The following is a 12,272-nucleotide window of genomic DNA, read 5'->3' on the forward strand; positions in this document are numbered from 1 at the left end:
CGGACATGATAACCACTACACCATAGATACGTGATTCTTCTGAGTTTTAGAAGAGATCTAACTTATTATTATGTCCAATTACGATGGTCAAAACATGTATCTACCAGGGCTCGAACCTGGGACCTTCCGCGTGTTAGGTGGACGTAATAACTACTACACCATAGATACTAGTTTGTTCTGAGTTTTCGAAGGGATCTAGCTTATAATTATGTCCAATCACGGTTGTCAAAACATGTATCTACCAGGGCTCGAACCTGGGACCTTCCGCGTGTTAGGCGGACGTGATAACCACTACACCATAGATACGTGATTCTTCTGAGTTTTAGAAGAGATCTAACTTATTATTATGTCCAATTACGATGGTCAAAACATGTATCTACCAGGGCTCGAACCTGGGACCTTCCGCGTGTTAGGTGGATGTAATAACCACTACACCATAGATACTAGTTTGTTCTGGGTTTTCGAAGGGATCTAGCTTATAATTATGTCCAATCACGGTTGTCAAAACATGTATCTACCAGGGCTCGAACCTGGGACCTGCCGCGTGTTAGGCGGATGTGATAACCACAACACCATAGATACGTGATAATACGAAGATTTGCAAGAGATGTAGCTTTTATTATGTCCAATTACGATGGTCAAAACATGTATCTACCAGGGCTCGAACCTGGGAACTTCCGCGTGTAAAGCGGACGTGATAACCACAACACCATAGATACGTGATAATACAAAGATTGGCAAGAGATGTAGCTTTTATTATGTCCAATTACGATGGTCAAAACATGTATCAACCAGGGCTGGAACCTGGGGCCTTCCGCGTGTAAAGCGGACGTGATAACCACTACACCATAGATACGTGATTCTTCTGAGTTTTAGAAGAGATCTAACTTATTATTATGTCCAATTACGATGGTCAAAACATGTATCTACCAGGGCTCGAACCTGGGACCTTCCGCGTGTAAAGCGGACGTGATAACCACAACACCATAGATACGTGATAATACAAAGATTTGCAAGAGATATAGCTTTTATTGTGTCCAATTACGATGGTCAAAACATGTATCAACCAGGGCTCGAACCTGAGACTTTCCGCGTGTAAAGCGGACGTTATAACCACTACACCATAGATACGTGATTCTTCTGAGTTTTAGAAGAGATCTAACTTATTATTATGTCCAATTACGATGGTCAAAACATGTATCTACCAGGGCTCGAACCTGGGACCTTCCGCGTGTTAGGTGGATGTAATAACCACTACACCATAGATACTAGTTTGTTCTGAGTTTTCGAAGGGATCTAGCTTATAATTATGTCCAATCACGGTTGTCAAAACATGTATCTACCAGGGCTCGAACCTGGGACCTTTCGCGTGTTAGGCGGACGTAATAACCACTACACCATAGATACTTGGTTGTTCTGAGTTTTCGAAGGGATCTAGCTTATAATTATGTCCAATCACGGTTGTCAAAACATGTATCTACCAGGGCTCGAACCTGGGACCTTCCGCGTGTTAGGCGGACGTGATAACCACTACACCATAGATACGTGATTCTTCTGAGTTTTAGAAGAGATCTAACTTATTATTATGTCCAATTACGATGGTCAAAACATGTATCTACCAGGGCTCGAACCTGGTACCTTCCGCGTGTTAGGCGGACGTAATAACCACTACACCATAGATACTTGGTTGTTCTGAGTTATCGAAGGGATCTAGCTTATAATTATGTCCAATCACGGTTGTCAAAACATGTATCTACCAGGGCTCGAACCTGGGACCTTCCGCGTGTTAGGCGGACGTGATAACCACAACACCATAGATACGTGATAATACAAAGATTTGCAAGAGATGTAGCTTTTATTATGTCCAATTACGATGGTCAAAACATGTATCTACCAGGGCTCGAACCTGGGACCTTCCGCGTGTAAAGCGGACGTGATAACCACAACACCATAGATACGTGATAATACAAAGATTTGCAAGAGATATAGCTTTTATATTGTCCAATTACGATGGTCAAAACATGTATCAACCAGGGCTCGAACCTGAGACTTTCCGCGTGTAAAGCGGACGTTATAACCACTACACCATAGATACGTGATTCTTCTGAGTTTTAGAAGAGATCTAACTTATTATTATGTCCAATCACGGTTGTCAAAACATGTATCTACCAGGGCTCGAACCTGGGACCTGCCGCGTGTTAGGCGGACGTGATAACCACAACACCATAGATACGTGATAATACGAAGATTTGCAAGAGATGTAGCTTTTATTATGTCCAATTACGATGGTCAAAACATGTATCTACCAGGGCTCGAACCTGGGAACTTCGGCGTGTAAAGCGGACGTGATAACCACAACACCATAGATACGTGATAATACAAAGATTGGCAAAAGATATAGCTTTTATTATGTCCAATTACGATGGTCAAAACATGTATCTACCAGGGCTCGAACCTGGGACCTTCCGCGTGTTAGGTGGATGCAATAACCACTACACCATAGATACTAATTTGTTCTGAGTTTTCGAAGGGATCTAGCTTATAATTATGTCCAATCACGGTTGTCAAAACATGTATCTACCAGGGCTCGAACTTGGGACCTTCCGCGTGTTAGGCGGACGTGATAACCACTACACCATAGATACGTGATTCTTCTGAGTTTTAGAAGAGATCTAACTTATTATTATGTCCAATTACAATGGTCAAAACATGTATCTACCAGGGCTCGCACCTGGGACCTTCCGCGTGTAGAGCGGACGTGATAACCACTACACCATAGATACGTGATTCTTCTGAGTTTTAGAAGAGATCTAACTTATAGTGATGTCCAATCACGGTTGTCAAAACATGTATCTACCAGGGCTCGAACCTGGGACCTTCCGCGTGTTAGGCGGACGTGATAACCACAACACCATAGATACGTGATAATACAAAGATTTGCAAGAGATGTAGCTTTTATTATGTCCAATTACGATGGTCAAAACATGTATCAACCAGGGCTCGAACCTGAGACTTTCCGCGTGTAAAGCGGACGTGATAACCACTACACCATAGATACGTGATTCTTCTGAGTTTTAGAAGAGATCTAACTTATTATTATGTCCAATTACGATGGTCAAAACATGTATCTACCAGGGCTCGAACCTGGGACCTTCCGCGTGTTAGGTGGACGTAATAACTACTACACCATAGATACTAGTTTGTTCTGAGTTTTCGAAGGGATCTAGCTTATAATTATGTCCAATCACGGTTGTCAAAACATGTATCTACCAGGGCTCGAACCTGGGACCTTCCGCGTGTTAGGCGGACGTGATAACCACTACACCATAGATACGTGATTCTTCTGAGTTTTAGAAGAGATCTAACTTATTATTATGTCCAATTACGATGGTCAAAACATGTATCTACCAGGGCTCGAACCTGGGACCTTCCGCGTGTTAGGCGGACGTAATAACCACTACACCATAGATACTTGGTTGTTCTGAGTTTTCGAAGGGATCTAGCTTATAATTATGTCCAATCACGGTTGTCAAAACATGTATCTACCAGGGCTCGAACCTGGGACCTGCCGCGTGTTAGGCGGACGTGATAACCACAACACCATAGATACGTGATAATACGAAGATTTGCAAGAGATGTAGCTTTTATTATGTCCAATTACGATGGTCAAAACATGTATCTACCAGGGCTCGAACCTGGGAACTTCGGCGTGTAAAGCGGACGTGATAACCACAACACCATAGATACGTGATTCTTCTGAGTTTTAGAAGAGATCTAACTTATAATGATGTCCAATCACGGTTGTCAAAACATGTATCTACCAGGGCTCGAACCTGGGACCTTCCGCGTGTTAGGCGGACGTGATAACCACAACACCATAGATACGTGATAATACAAAGATTTGCAAGAGATATAGCTTTTATTATGTCCAATTACGATGGTCAAAACATGTATCAACCAGGGCTCGAACCTGAGACTTTCCGCGTGTAAAGCGGACGTGATAACCACTACACCACAGATACGTGATTCTTCTGAGTTTTAGAAGAGATCTAACTTATTATTATGTCCAATTACGATGGTCAAAACATGTATCTACCAGGGCTCGAACCTGGTACCTTCCGCGTGTTAGGCGGACGTAATAACCACTACACCATAGATACTTGGTTGTTCTGAGTTTTCGAAGGGATCTAGCTTATAATTATGTCCAATCACGGTTGTCAAAACATGTATCTACCAGGGCTCGAACCTGGGACCTTTCGCGTGTTAGGCGGACGTGATATCCACTACACCATAGATACGTGATTCTTCTGAGTTTTAGAAGAGATCTAACTTATTATTATGTCCAATTACGATGGTCAAAACATGTATCTACCAGGGCTCGAACCTGGGACCTTCCGCGTGTTAGGCGGACGTAATAACCACTACACCATAGATACTTGGTTGTTCTGAGTTTTCGAAGGGATCTAGCTTATAATTATGTCCAATCACGGTTGTCAAAACATGTATCTACCAGGGCTCGAACCTGGGACCTGCCGCGTGTTAGGCGGACGTGATAACCACAACACCATAGATACGTGATAATACGAAGATTTGCAAGAGATGTAGCTTTTATTATGTCCAATTACGATGGTCAAAACATGTATCTACCAGGGCTCGAACCTGGGAACTTCGGCGTGTAAAGCGGACGTGATAACCACAACACCATAGATACGTGATAATACAAAGATTGGCAAAAGATGTAGCTTTTATTATGTCCAATTACGATGGTCAAAACATGTATCAACCAGGGCTCGAACCTGGGACCTTCCGCGTGTAAAGCGGACGTGATAACCACTACACCATAGATACGTGATTCTTCTGAGTTTTAGAAGAGATCTAGATTATTACTATGTCCAATCACGATGGTCAAAACATGTATCTATCTGGGCCGGTACCTGGGAACTTCCGCGTTTAAAGTGGAAGTCATAACCACTAAACCATAGATACTTGGTTGTTCTGAGTTTTCGAAGGGATCTAGCTTATAATTATGTCCAATCACGGTTGTCAAAACATGTATCTACCAGGGCTCGAACCTGGGACCTTCCGCGTGTTAGGCGGACGTGATAACCACTACACCATAGATACGTGATTCTTCTGAGTTTTAGAAGAGATCTAACTTATTATTATGTCCAATTACGATGGTCAAAACATGTATCAACTAGGGCTCGAACCTGGGACCTTCCGCGTGTAAAGCGGACGTGATAACCACTACACCATAGATACGTGATTCTTCTGAGTTTTAGAAGAGATCTAGATTATTACTATGTCCAATCACGATGGTCAAAACATGTATCTATCTGGGCTCGTACCTGGGAACTTCCGCGTTTAAAGTTTAAGTCATAACCACTAAACCATAGATACTTGGTTGTTCTGAGTTTTCGAAGGGATCTAGCTTATAATTATGTCCAATCACGGTTGTCAAAACATGTATCTACCAGGGCTCGAACCTGGGACCTTCCGCGTGTTAGGCGGACGTGATAACCACTACACCATAGATACGTGATTCTTCTGAGTTTTAGAAGAGATCTAACTTATTATTATGTCCAATTACGATGGTCAAAACATTTATCTACCAGGGCTCGAACCTGGGACCTTCCGCGTGTAAAGCGGACGTGATAACCACCACACCATAGATACGTGATTCTTCTGAGTTTTAGAAGAGATCTAACTTATTATTATGTCCAATTACGATGGTCAAAACATGTATCTACCAGGGCTCGAACCTGGTACCTTCCGCGTGTTAGGCGGACGTAATAACCACTACACCATAGATACTTGGTTGTTCTGAGTTTTCGAAGGGATCTAGCTTATAATTATGTCCAATCACGGTTGTCAAAACATGTATCTACCAGGGCTCGAACCTGGGACCTTCCGCGTGTTAGGCGGACGTGATAACCACTACACCATAGATACGTGATTCTTCTGAGTTTTAGAAGAGATCTAACTTATTATTATGTCCAATTACGATGGTCAAAACATGTATCTACCAGGGCTCGAACCTGGGACCTTCCGCGTGTAATGCGGACGTGATAACCACTACACCATAGATACGTGATTCTTCTGAGTTTTAGAAGAGATCTAACTTATTATTATGTCCAATTACGATGGTCAAAACATGTATCTACCAGGGCTCGAACCTGGTACCTTCCGCGTGTTAGGCGGACGTGATAACCACAACACCATAGATACGTGATAATACAAAGATTTGCAAGAGATGTAGCTTTTATTATGTCCAATTACGATGGTCAAAACATGTATCTACCAGGGCTCGAACTTGGGACCTTCCGCGTGTAAAGCGGACGTGATAACCACAACACCATAGATACGTGGTAATACAAAGATTGGCAAGAGATGTAGCTTTTATTATGTCCAATTACGATGGTCAAAACATGTATCTACCAGGGCTCGAACCTGTGACCTTCCGCGTGTAAAGCGGACGTGATAACCACAACACCACAGATACGTGATAATACAAAGATTTGCAAGAGATATAGCTTTTATTATGTCCAATTACGATGGTCAAAACATGTATCAACCATAGCCCGAACCTGGGACCTTCCGCGTGTAAAGCGGACGTGATAACCACTACAACATAGATACGTGATTCTTCTGAGTTTTAGAAGAGATCTAACTTATTATTATGTCCAATTACGATGGTCAAAACATGTATCTACCAGGGCTCGAACCTGGGACCTTCCGCGTGTAGAGCGGACGTGATAACCACTACACCATAGATACGTGATTCTTCTGAGTTTTAGAAGAGATCTAACTTATAGTGATGTCCAATCACGGTTGTCAAAACATGTATCTACCAGGGCTCGAACCTGGGACCTTCCGCGTGTTAGGCGGACGTGATAACCACAACACCATAGATACGTGATAATACAAAGATTTGCAAGAGATGTAGCTTTTATTATGTCCAATTACGATGGTCAAAACATGTATCAACCAGGGCTCGAACCTGAGACTTTCCGCGTGTAAAGCGGACGTGATAACCACTACACCATAGATACGTGATTCTTCTGAGTTTTAGAAGAGATCTAACTTATTATTATGTCCAATTACGATGGTCAAAACATGTATCTACCAGGGCTCGAACCTGGGACCTTCCGCGTGTTAGGTGGACGTAATAACTACTACACCATAGATACTAGTTTGTTCTGAGTTTTCGAAGGGATCTAGCTTATAATTATGTCCAATCACGGTTGTCAAAACATGTATCTACCAGGGCTCGAACCTGGGACCTTCCGCGTGTTAGGCGGACGTGATAACCACTACACCATAGATACGTGATTCTTCTGAGTTTTAGAAGAGATCTAACTTATTATTATGTCCAATTACGATGGTCAAAACATGTATCTACCAGGGCTCGAACCTGGGACCTTCCGCGTGTTAGGCGGACGTAATAACCACTACACCATAGATACTTGGTTGTTCTGAGTTTTCGAAGGGATCTAGCTTATAATTATGTCCAATCACGGTTGTCAAAACATGTATCTACCAGGGCTCGAACCTGGGACCTGCCGCGTGTTAGGCGGACGTGATAACCACAACACCATAGATACGTGATAATACGAAGATTTGCAAGAGATGTAGCTTTTATTATGTCCAATTACGATGGTCAAAACATGTATCTACCAGGGCTCGAACCTGGGAACTTCGGCGTGTAAAGCGGACGTGATAACCACAACACCATAGATACGTGATTCTTCTGAGTTTTAGAAGAGATCTAACTTATAATGATGTCCAATCACGGTTGTCAAAACATGTATCTACCAGGGCTCGAACCTGGGACCTTCCGCGTGTTAGGCGGACGTGATAACCACAACACCATAGATACGTGATAATACAAAGATTTGCAAGAGATATAGCTTTTATTATGTCCAATTACGATGGTCAAAACATGTATCAACCAGGGCTCGAACCTGAGACTTTCCGCGTGTAAAGCGGACGTGATAACCACTACACCACAGATACGTGATTCTTCTGAGTTTTAGAAGAGATCTAACTTATTATTATGTCCAATTACGATGGTCAAAACATGTATCTACCAGGGCTCGAACCTGGTACCTTCCGCGTGTTAGGCGGACGTAATAACCACTACACCATAGATACTTGGTTGTTCTGAGTTTTCGAAGGGATCTAGCTTATAATTATGTCCAATCACGGTTGTCAAAACATGTATCTACCAGGGCTCGAACCTGGGACCTTTCGCGTGTTAGGCGGACGTGATATCCACTACACCATAGATACGTGATTCTTCTGAGTTTTAGAAGAGATCTAACTTATTATTATGTCCAATTACGATGGTCAAAACATGTATCTACCAGGGCTCGAACCTGGGACCTTCCGCGTGTTAGGCGGACGTAATAACCACTACACCATAGATACTTGGTTGTTCTGAGTTTTCGAAGGGATCTAGCTTATAATTATGTCCAATCACGGTTGTCAAAACATGTATCTACCAGGGCTCGAACCTGGGACCTGCCGCGTGTTAGGCGGACGTGATAACCACAACACCATAGATACGTGATAATACGAAGATTTGCAAGAGATGTAGCTTTTATTATGTCCAATTACGATGGTCAAAACATGTATCTACCAGGGCTCGAACCTGGGAACTTCGGCGTGTAAAGCGGACGTGATAACCACAACACCATAGATACGTGATAATACAAAGATTGGCAAAAGATGTAGCTTTTATTATGTCCAATTACGATGGTCAAAACATGTATCAACCAGGGCTCGAACCTGGGACCTTCCGCGTGTAAAGCGGACGTGATAACCACTACACCATAGATACGTGATTCTTCTGAGTTTTAGAAGAGATCTAGATTATTACTATGTCCAATCACGATGGTCAAAACATGTATCTATCTGGGCCGGTACCTGGGAACTTCCGCGTTTAAAGTGGAAGTCATAACCACTAAACCATAGATACTTGGTTGTTCTGAGTTTTCGAAGGGATCTAGCTTATAATTATGTCCAATCACGGTTGTCAAAACATGTATCTACCAGGGCTCGAACCTGGGACCTTCCGCGTGTTAGGCGGACGTGATAACCACTACACCATAGATACGTGATTCTTCTGAGTTTTAGAAGAGATCTAACTTATTATTATGTCCAATTACGATGGTCAAAACATGTATCAACTAGGGCTCGAACCTGGGACCTTCCGCGTGTAAAGCGGACGTGATAACCACTACACCATAGATACGTGATTCTTCTGAGTTTTAGAAGAGATCTAGATTATTACTATGTCCAATCACGATGGTCAAAACATGTATCTATCTGGGCTCGTACCTGGGAACTTCCGCGTTTAAAGTTTAAGTCATAACCACTAAACCATAGATACTTGGTTGTTCTGAGTTTTCGAAGGGATCTAGCTTATAATTATGTCCAATCACGGTTGTCAAAACATGTATCTACCAGGGCTCGAACCTGGGACCTTCCGCGTGTTAGGCGGACGTGATAACCACTACACCATAGATACGTGATTCTTCTGAGTTTTAGAAGAGATCTAACTTATTATTATGTCCAATTACGATGGTCAAAACATTTATCTACCAGGGCTCGAACCTGGGACCTTCCGCGTGTAAAGCGGACGTGATAACCACCACACCATAGATACGTGATTCTTCTGAGTTTTAGAAGAGATCTAACTTATTATTATGTCCAATTACGATGGTCAAAACATGTATCTACCAGGGCTCGAACCTGGTACCTTCCGCGTGTTAGGCGGACGTAATAACCACTACACCATAGATACTTGGTTGTTCTGAGTTTTCGAAGGGATCTAGCTTATAATTATGTCCAATCACGGTTGTCAAAACATGTATCTACCAGGGCTCGAACCTGGGACCTTCCGCGTGTTAGGCGGACGTGATAACCACTACACCATAGATACGTGATTCTTCTGAGTTTTAGAAGAGATCTAACTTATTATTATGTCCAATTACGATGGTCAAAACATGTATCTACCAGGGCTCGAACCTGGGACCTTCCGCGTGTAATGCGGACGTGATAACCACTACACCATAGATACGTGATTCTTCTGAGTTTTAGAAGAGATCTAACTTATTATTATGTCCAATTACGATGGTCAAAACATGTATCTACCAGGGCTCGAACCTGGTACCTTCCGCGTGTTAGGCGGACGTGATAACCACAACACCATAGATACGTGGTAATACAAAGATTGGCAAGAGATGTAGCTTTTATTATGTCCAATTACGATGGTCAAAACATGTATCTACCAGGGCTCGAACCTGTGACCTTCCGCGTGTAAAGCGGACGTGATAACCACAACACCACAGATACGTGATAATACAAAGATTTGCAAGAGATATAGCTTTTATTATGTCCAATTACGATGGTCAAAACATGTATCAACCATAGCCCGAACCTGGGACCTTCCGCGTGTAAAGCGGACGTGATAACCACTACAACATAGATACGTGATTCTTCTGAGTTTTAGAAGAGATCTAACTTATTATTATGTCCAATTACGATGGTCAAAACATGTATCTACCAGGGCTCGAACCTGGGACCTTCCGTGTGTTAGGCGGACGTAATAACCACTACACCATAGATACTAGGTTGTTCTGAGTTTTCGAAGGGATCTAGCTTATAATTATGTCCAATCATGGTTGTCAAAACATGTATCTACCAGGGCTCGAACCTGGGACCTTCCGCGTGTTAGGCGGACGTGATAACCACTACACCATAGATACGTGATTCTTCTGAGTTTTAGAAGAGATCTAACTTGTTATTATGTCCAATTACGATGGTCAAAACATGTATCTACCAGGGCTCGAACCTGGGACCTTCCGCGTGTTAGGCGGACGTAATAACCACTACACCATAGATACTTGGTTGTTCTGAGTTTTCGAAGGGATCTAGCTTATAATTATGTCCAATCACGGTTGTCAAAACATGTATCTACCAGGGCTCGAAACAATTTCAATATACGTGGAAAACAATCACCGAACGTGGGACGAAACTTTGAACGCTCTCGCCTTCGCGATAAATTCAGCTCCACATGAGACAACAAGGAGATCTCCATTTTACCTCAATATGGGAAGAGAACCAAGACTCCCATGGGACATTGACATCGGTATGCCATTGGAAGAATTTGAAGACAGATCCGAAACCTTGAAGATCCTGAAGGACCAATGGAAACTGAGAAAGGACTTCTCGAAATTGGCTCAAGCTAAACAGAAAAAATACTACGATTTGAGAAGAGAAGATATCGAATATGACGTTGGAACGATAGTATGGAAGTTAACTCACCCCCTATCGAACGCCAATCTAGGTCGAATGGGAAAACTATGCCCAAAGTGGACTGGACCATTCAAAATCGTGGAAAAAAGAAGCCCTCTTGTTTACAGCCTCGAAGACATGATATCTGGACAGAAAACAGGTCCAATCAACATGTCTCAACTCAAGCTTTATCAGACGTCAGAAGTACCACTGGAGGAGAAAGAAGACTCAGAAATTCCGAGAGAGGAAATAATCGAACCAGTAGAAACCATACCTAAGGAAAATATCCAGGAAGAACTACTCGACCAAAAGAAATTATTCCTCCACCGAGACCAAGAGTTCAAACTCCAGAAAGGACACCACCTCAAAATGTACCAGAAGGAAGACCTCCGCCAGAAGAAAGACCTAAACCTTCCTCCGAGTCCTTCGAGGAAGTAGAAGAAATGATCGGCCCATTCCGATTTGTTGACAGAGTACCGAAAAAGAAAAATCAAGAACCAGAAATACGTCAACCAGAAGAAATCCAGCCGGAAGTGGAATTACAGGACAACGTTGTCAATCATGGAGAGACGCATCCAGCAACCGTGCCATTGCCTCAAGGATCTCAAACTCCTCCAACGACAATTCAAGAAAATCTCCCTTCAACTCCTACAGCCGAAAGACCAAAAAGAGATCACCCTACAACAACGACCACAGAAGGAATCAGACCTAGAAGAAAGACTCTAAGAAAACTAAGTACGACTACTGACGAAGATAGAATGTCTGAACCGGAACCGGAAAAACGAGGTCATCCGACTACCTCTTCCGCCGCTCCTGGACCTAAAAGACGACCGGCTAGAAAATTATCGAGTAGCAGTCTCTCGAGTGACGAACCCGAGGTCCCCGATATCCGAAAGAGAAGTCACCCAACGACCACATCTTCTTCCATAGGACGAAAGAAGAAACAATTAAGAAAATAATCAAGTAGTACC

At 42.8% G+C, this 12,272-nt stretch overlaps 32 non-coding genes across 32 annotated transcripts; all 32 read right to left on the reverse strand.

Moving 5' to 3' along the window:
- Window positions 1-233: 233 nt before the first annotated feature.
- TRNAV-AAC (transfer RNA valine (anticodon AAC)) lies at window positions 234-306 on the reverse strand. Its single transcript has one exon. It is a non-coding gene; the product is annotated as a tRNA-Val (tRNA).
- Window positions 307-783: 477 nt separating this feature from the next.
- Window positions 784-856, reverse strand: TRNAV-UAC (transfer RNA valine (anticodon UAC)). The gene has a single exon. It is a non-coding gene; the product is annotated as a tRNA-Val (tRNA).
- Window positions 857-921: 65 nt separating this feature from the next.
- On the reverse strand, window positions 922-994 carry TRNAV-UAC (transfer RNA valine (anticodon UAC)). Its single transcript has one exon. It is a non-coding gene; the product is annotated as a tRNA-Val (tRNA).
- Window positions 995-1,472: 478 nt separating this feature from the next.
- On the reverse strand, window positions 1,473-1,545 carry TRNAV-AAC (transfer RNA valine (anticodon AAC)). The gene has a single exon. It is a non-coding gene; the product is annotated as a tRNA-Val (tRNA).
- Window positions 1,546-1,748: 203 nt separating this feature from the next.
- On the reverse strand, window positions 1,749-1,821 carry TRNAV-AAC (transfer RNA valine (anticodon AAC)). The gene has a single exon. It is a non-coding gene; the product is annotated as a tRNA-Val (tRNA).
- A 64-nt stretch (window positions 1,822-1,885) lies between these two features.
- TRNAV-UAC (transfer RNA valine (anticodon UAC)) lies at window positions 1,886-1,958 on the reverse strand. The gene has a single exon. It is a non-coding gene; the product is annotated as a tRNA-Val (tRNA).
- Window positions 1,959-2,572: 614 nt separating this feature from the next.
- Window positions 2,573-2,645, reverse strand: TRNAV-AAC (transfer RNA valine (anticodon AAC)). Its single transcript has one exon. It is a non-coding gene; the product is annotated as a tRNA-Val (tRNA).
- A 203-nt stretch (window positions 2,646-2,848) lies between these two features.
- TRNAV-AAC (transfer RNA valine (anticodon AAC)) lies at window positions 2,849-2,921 on the reverse strand. Its single transcript has one exon. It is a non-coding gene; the product is annotated as a tRNA-Val (tRNA).
- Window positions 2,922-3,261: 340 nt separating this feature from the next.
- TRNAV-AAC (transfer RNA valine (anticodon AAC)) lies at window positions 3,262-3,334 on the reverse strand. The gene has a single exon. It is a non-coding gene; the product is annotated as a tRNA-Val (tRNA).
- Window positions 3,335-3,399: 65 nt separating this feature from the next.
- TRNAV-AAC (transfer RNA valine (anticodon AAC)) lies at window positions 3,400-3,472 on the reverse strand. The gene has a single exon. It is a non-coding gene; the product is annotated as a tRNA-Val (tRNA).
- Window positions 3,473-3,812: 340 nt separating this feature from the next.
- On the reverse strand, window positions 3,813-3,885 carry TRNAV-AAC (transfer RNA valine (anticodon AAC)). Its single transcript has one exon. It is a non-coding gene; the product is annotated as a tRNA-Val (tRNA).
- A 478-nt stretch (window positions 3,886-4,363) lies between these two features.
- Window positions 4,364-4,436, reverse strand: TRNAV-AAC (transfer RNA valine (anticodon AAC)). The gene has a single exon. It is a non-coding gene; the product is annotated as a tRNA-Val (tRNA).
- Window positions 4,437-4,775: 339 nt separating this feature from the next.
- On the reverse strand, window positions 4,776-4,848 carry TRNAV-UAC (transfer RNA valine (anticodon UAC)). Its single transcript has one exon. It is a non-coding gene; the product is annotated as a tRNA-Val (tRNA).
- A 203-nt stretch (window positions 4,849-5,051) lies between these two features.
- Window positions 5,052-5,124, reverse strand: TRNAV-AAC (transfer RNA valine (anticodon AAC)). The gene has a single exon. It is a non-coding gene; the product is annotated as a tRNA-Val (tRNA).
- Window positions 5,125-5,189: 65 nt separating this feature from the next.
- Window positions 5,190-5,262, reverse strand: TRNAV-UAC (transfer RNA valine (anticodon UAC)). Its single transcript has one exon. It is a non-coding gene; the product is annotated as a tRNA-Val (tRNA).
- Window positions 5,263-5,465: 203 nt separating this feature from the next.
- On the reverse strand, window positions 5,466-5,538 carry TRNAV-AAC (transfer RNA valine (anticodon AAC)). The gene has a single exon. It is a non-coding gene; the product is annotated as a tRNA-Val (tRNA).
- A 341-nt stretch (window positions 5,539-5,879) lies between these two features.
- Window positions 5,880-5,952, reverse strand: TRNAV-AAC (transfer RNA valine (anticodon AAC)). Its single transcript has one exon. It is a non-coding gene; the product is annotated as a tRNA-Val (tRNA).
- A 65-nt stretch (window positions 5,953-6,017) lies between these two features.
- Window positions 6,018-6,090, reverse strand: TRNAV-UAC (transfer RNA valine (anticodon UAC)). Its single transcript has one exon. It is a non-coding gene; the product is annotated as a tRNA-Val (tRNA).
- Window positions 6,091-6,704: 614 nt separating this feature from the next.
- Window positions 6,705-6,777, reverse strand: TRNAV-UAC (transfer RNA valine (anticodon UAC)). Its single transcript has one exon. It is a non-coding gene; the product is annotated as a tRNA-Val (tRNA).
- A 65-nt stretch (window positions 6,778-6,842) lies between these two features.
- Window positions 6,843-6,915, reverse strand: TRNAV-AAC (transfer RNA valine (anticodon AAC)). The gene has a single exon. It is a non-coding gene; the product is annotated as a tRNA-Val (tRNA).
- A 340-nt stretch (window positions 6,916-7,255) lies between these two features.
- On the reverse strand, window positions 7,256-7,328 carry TRNAV-AAC (transfer RNA valine (anticodon AAC)). Its single transcript has one exon. It is a non-coding gene; the product is annotated as a tRNA-Val (tRNA).
- A 65-nt stretch (window positions 7,329-7,393) lies between these two features.
- On the reverse strand, window positions 7,394-7,466 carry TRNAV-AAC (transfer RNA valine (anticodon AAC)). Its single transcript has one exon. It is a non-coding gene; the product is annotated as a tRNA-Val (tRNA).
- Window positions 7,467-7,806: 340 nt separating this feature from the next.
- Window positions 7,807-7,879, reverse strand: TRNAV-AAC (transfer RNA valine (anticodon AAC)). Its single transcript has one exon. It is a non-coding gene; the product is annotated as a tRNA-Val (tRNA).
- A 478-nt stretch (window positions 7,880-8,357) lies between these two features.
- TRNAV-AAC (transfer RNA valine (anticodon AAC)) lies at window positions 8,358-8,430 on the reverse strand. Its single transcript has one exon. It is a non-coding gene; the product is annotated as a tRNA-Val (tRNA).
- A 339-nt stretch (window positions 8,431-8,769) lies between these two features.
- On the reverse strand, window positions 8,770-8,842 carry TRNAV-UAC (transfer RNA valine (anticodon UAC)). Its single transcript has one exon. It is a non-coding gene; the product is annotated as a tRNA-Val (tRNA).
- Window positions 8,843-9,045: 203 nt separating this feature from the next.
- On the reverse strand, window positions 9,046-9,118 carry TRNAV-AAC (transfer RNA valine (anticodon AAC)). Its single transcript has one exon. It is a non-coding gene; the product is annotated as a tRNA-Val (tRNA).
- Window positions 9,119-9,183: 65 nt separating this feature from the next.
- Window positions 9,184-9,256, reverse strand: TRNAV-UAC (transfer RNA valine (anticodon UAC)). The gene has a single exon. It is a non-coding gene; the product is annotated as a tRNA-Val (tRNA).
- A 203-nt stretch (window positions 9,257-9,459) lies between these two features.
- On the reverse strand, window positions 9,460-9,532 carry TRNAV-AAC (transfer RNA valine (anticodon AAC)). The gene has a single exon. It is a non-coding gene; the product is annotated as a tRNA-Val (tRNA).
- A 341-nt stretch (window positions 9,533-9,873) lies between these two features.
- TRNAV-AAC (transfer RNA valine (anticodon AAC)) lies at window positions 9,874-9,946 on the reverse strand. Its single transcript has one exon. It is a non-coding gene; the product is annotated as a tRNA-Val (tRNA).
- A 65-nt stretch (window positions 9,947-10,011) lies between these two features.
- TRNAV-UAC (transfer RNA valine (anticodon UAC)) lies at window positions 10,012-10,084 on the reverse strand. Its single transcript has one exon. It is a non-coding gene; the product is annotated as a tRNA-Val (tRNA).
- Window positions 10,085-10,699: 615 nt separating this feature from the next.
- TRNAV-AAC (transfer RNA valine (anticodon AAC)) lies at window positions 10,700-10,772 on the reverse strand. Its single transcript has one exon. It is a non-coding gene; the product is annotated as a tRNA-Val (tRNA).
- Window positions 10,773-10,837: 65 nt separating this feature from the next.
- TRNAV-AAC (transfer RNA valine (anticodon AAC)) lies at window positions 10,838-10,910 on the reverse strand. The gene has a single exon. It is a non-coding gene; the product is annotated as a tRNA-Val (tRNA).
- Window positions 10,911-12,272: the final 1,362 nt, after the last annotated feature.

This window comes from Phalangium opilio, unplaced genomic scaffold (assembly GCF_054372755.1).
Source record: "Phalangium opilio isolate 3A_F unplaced genomic scaffold, DU_Popi_V2 ptg000100l_1, whole genome shotgun sequence".
In the NCBI taxonomy this organism is placed as follows: domain Eukaryota; kingdom Metazoa; phylum Arthropoda; class Arachnida; order Opiliones; family Phalangiidae; genus Phalangium; species Phalangium opilio.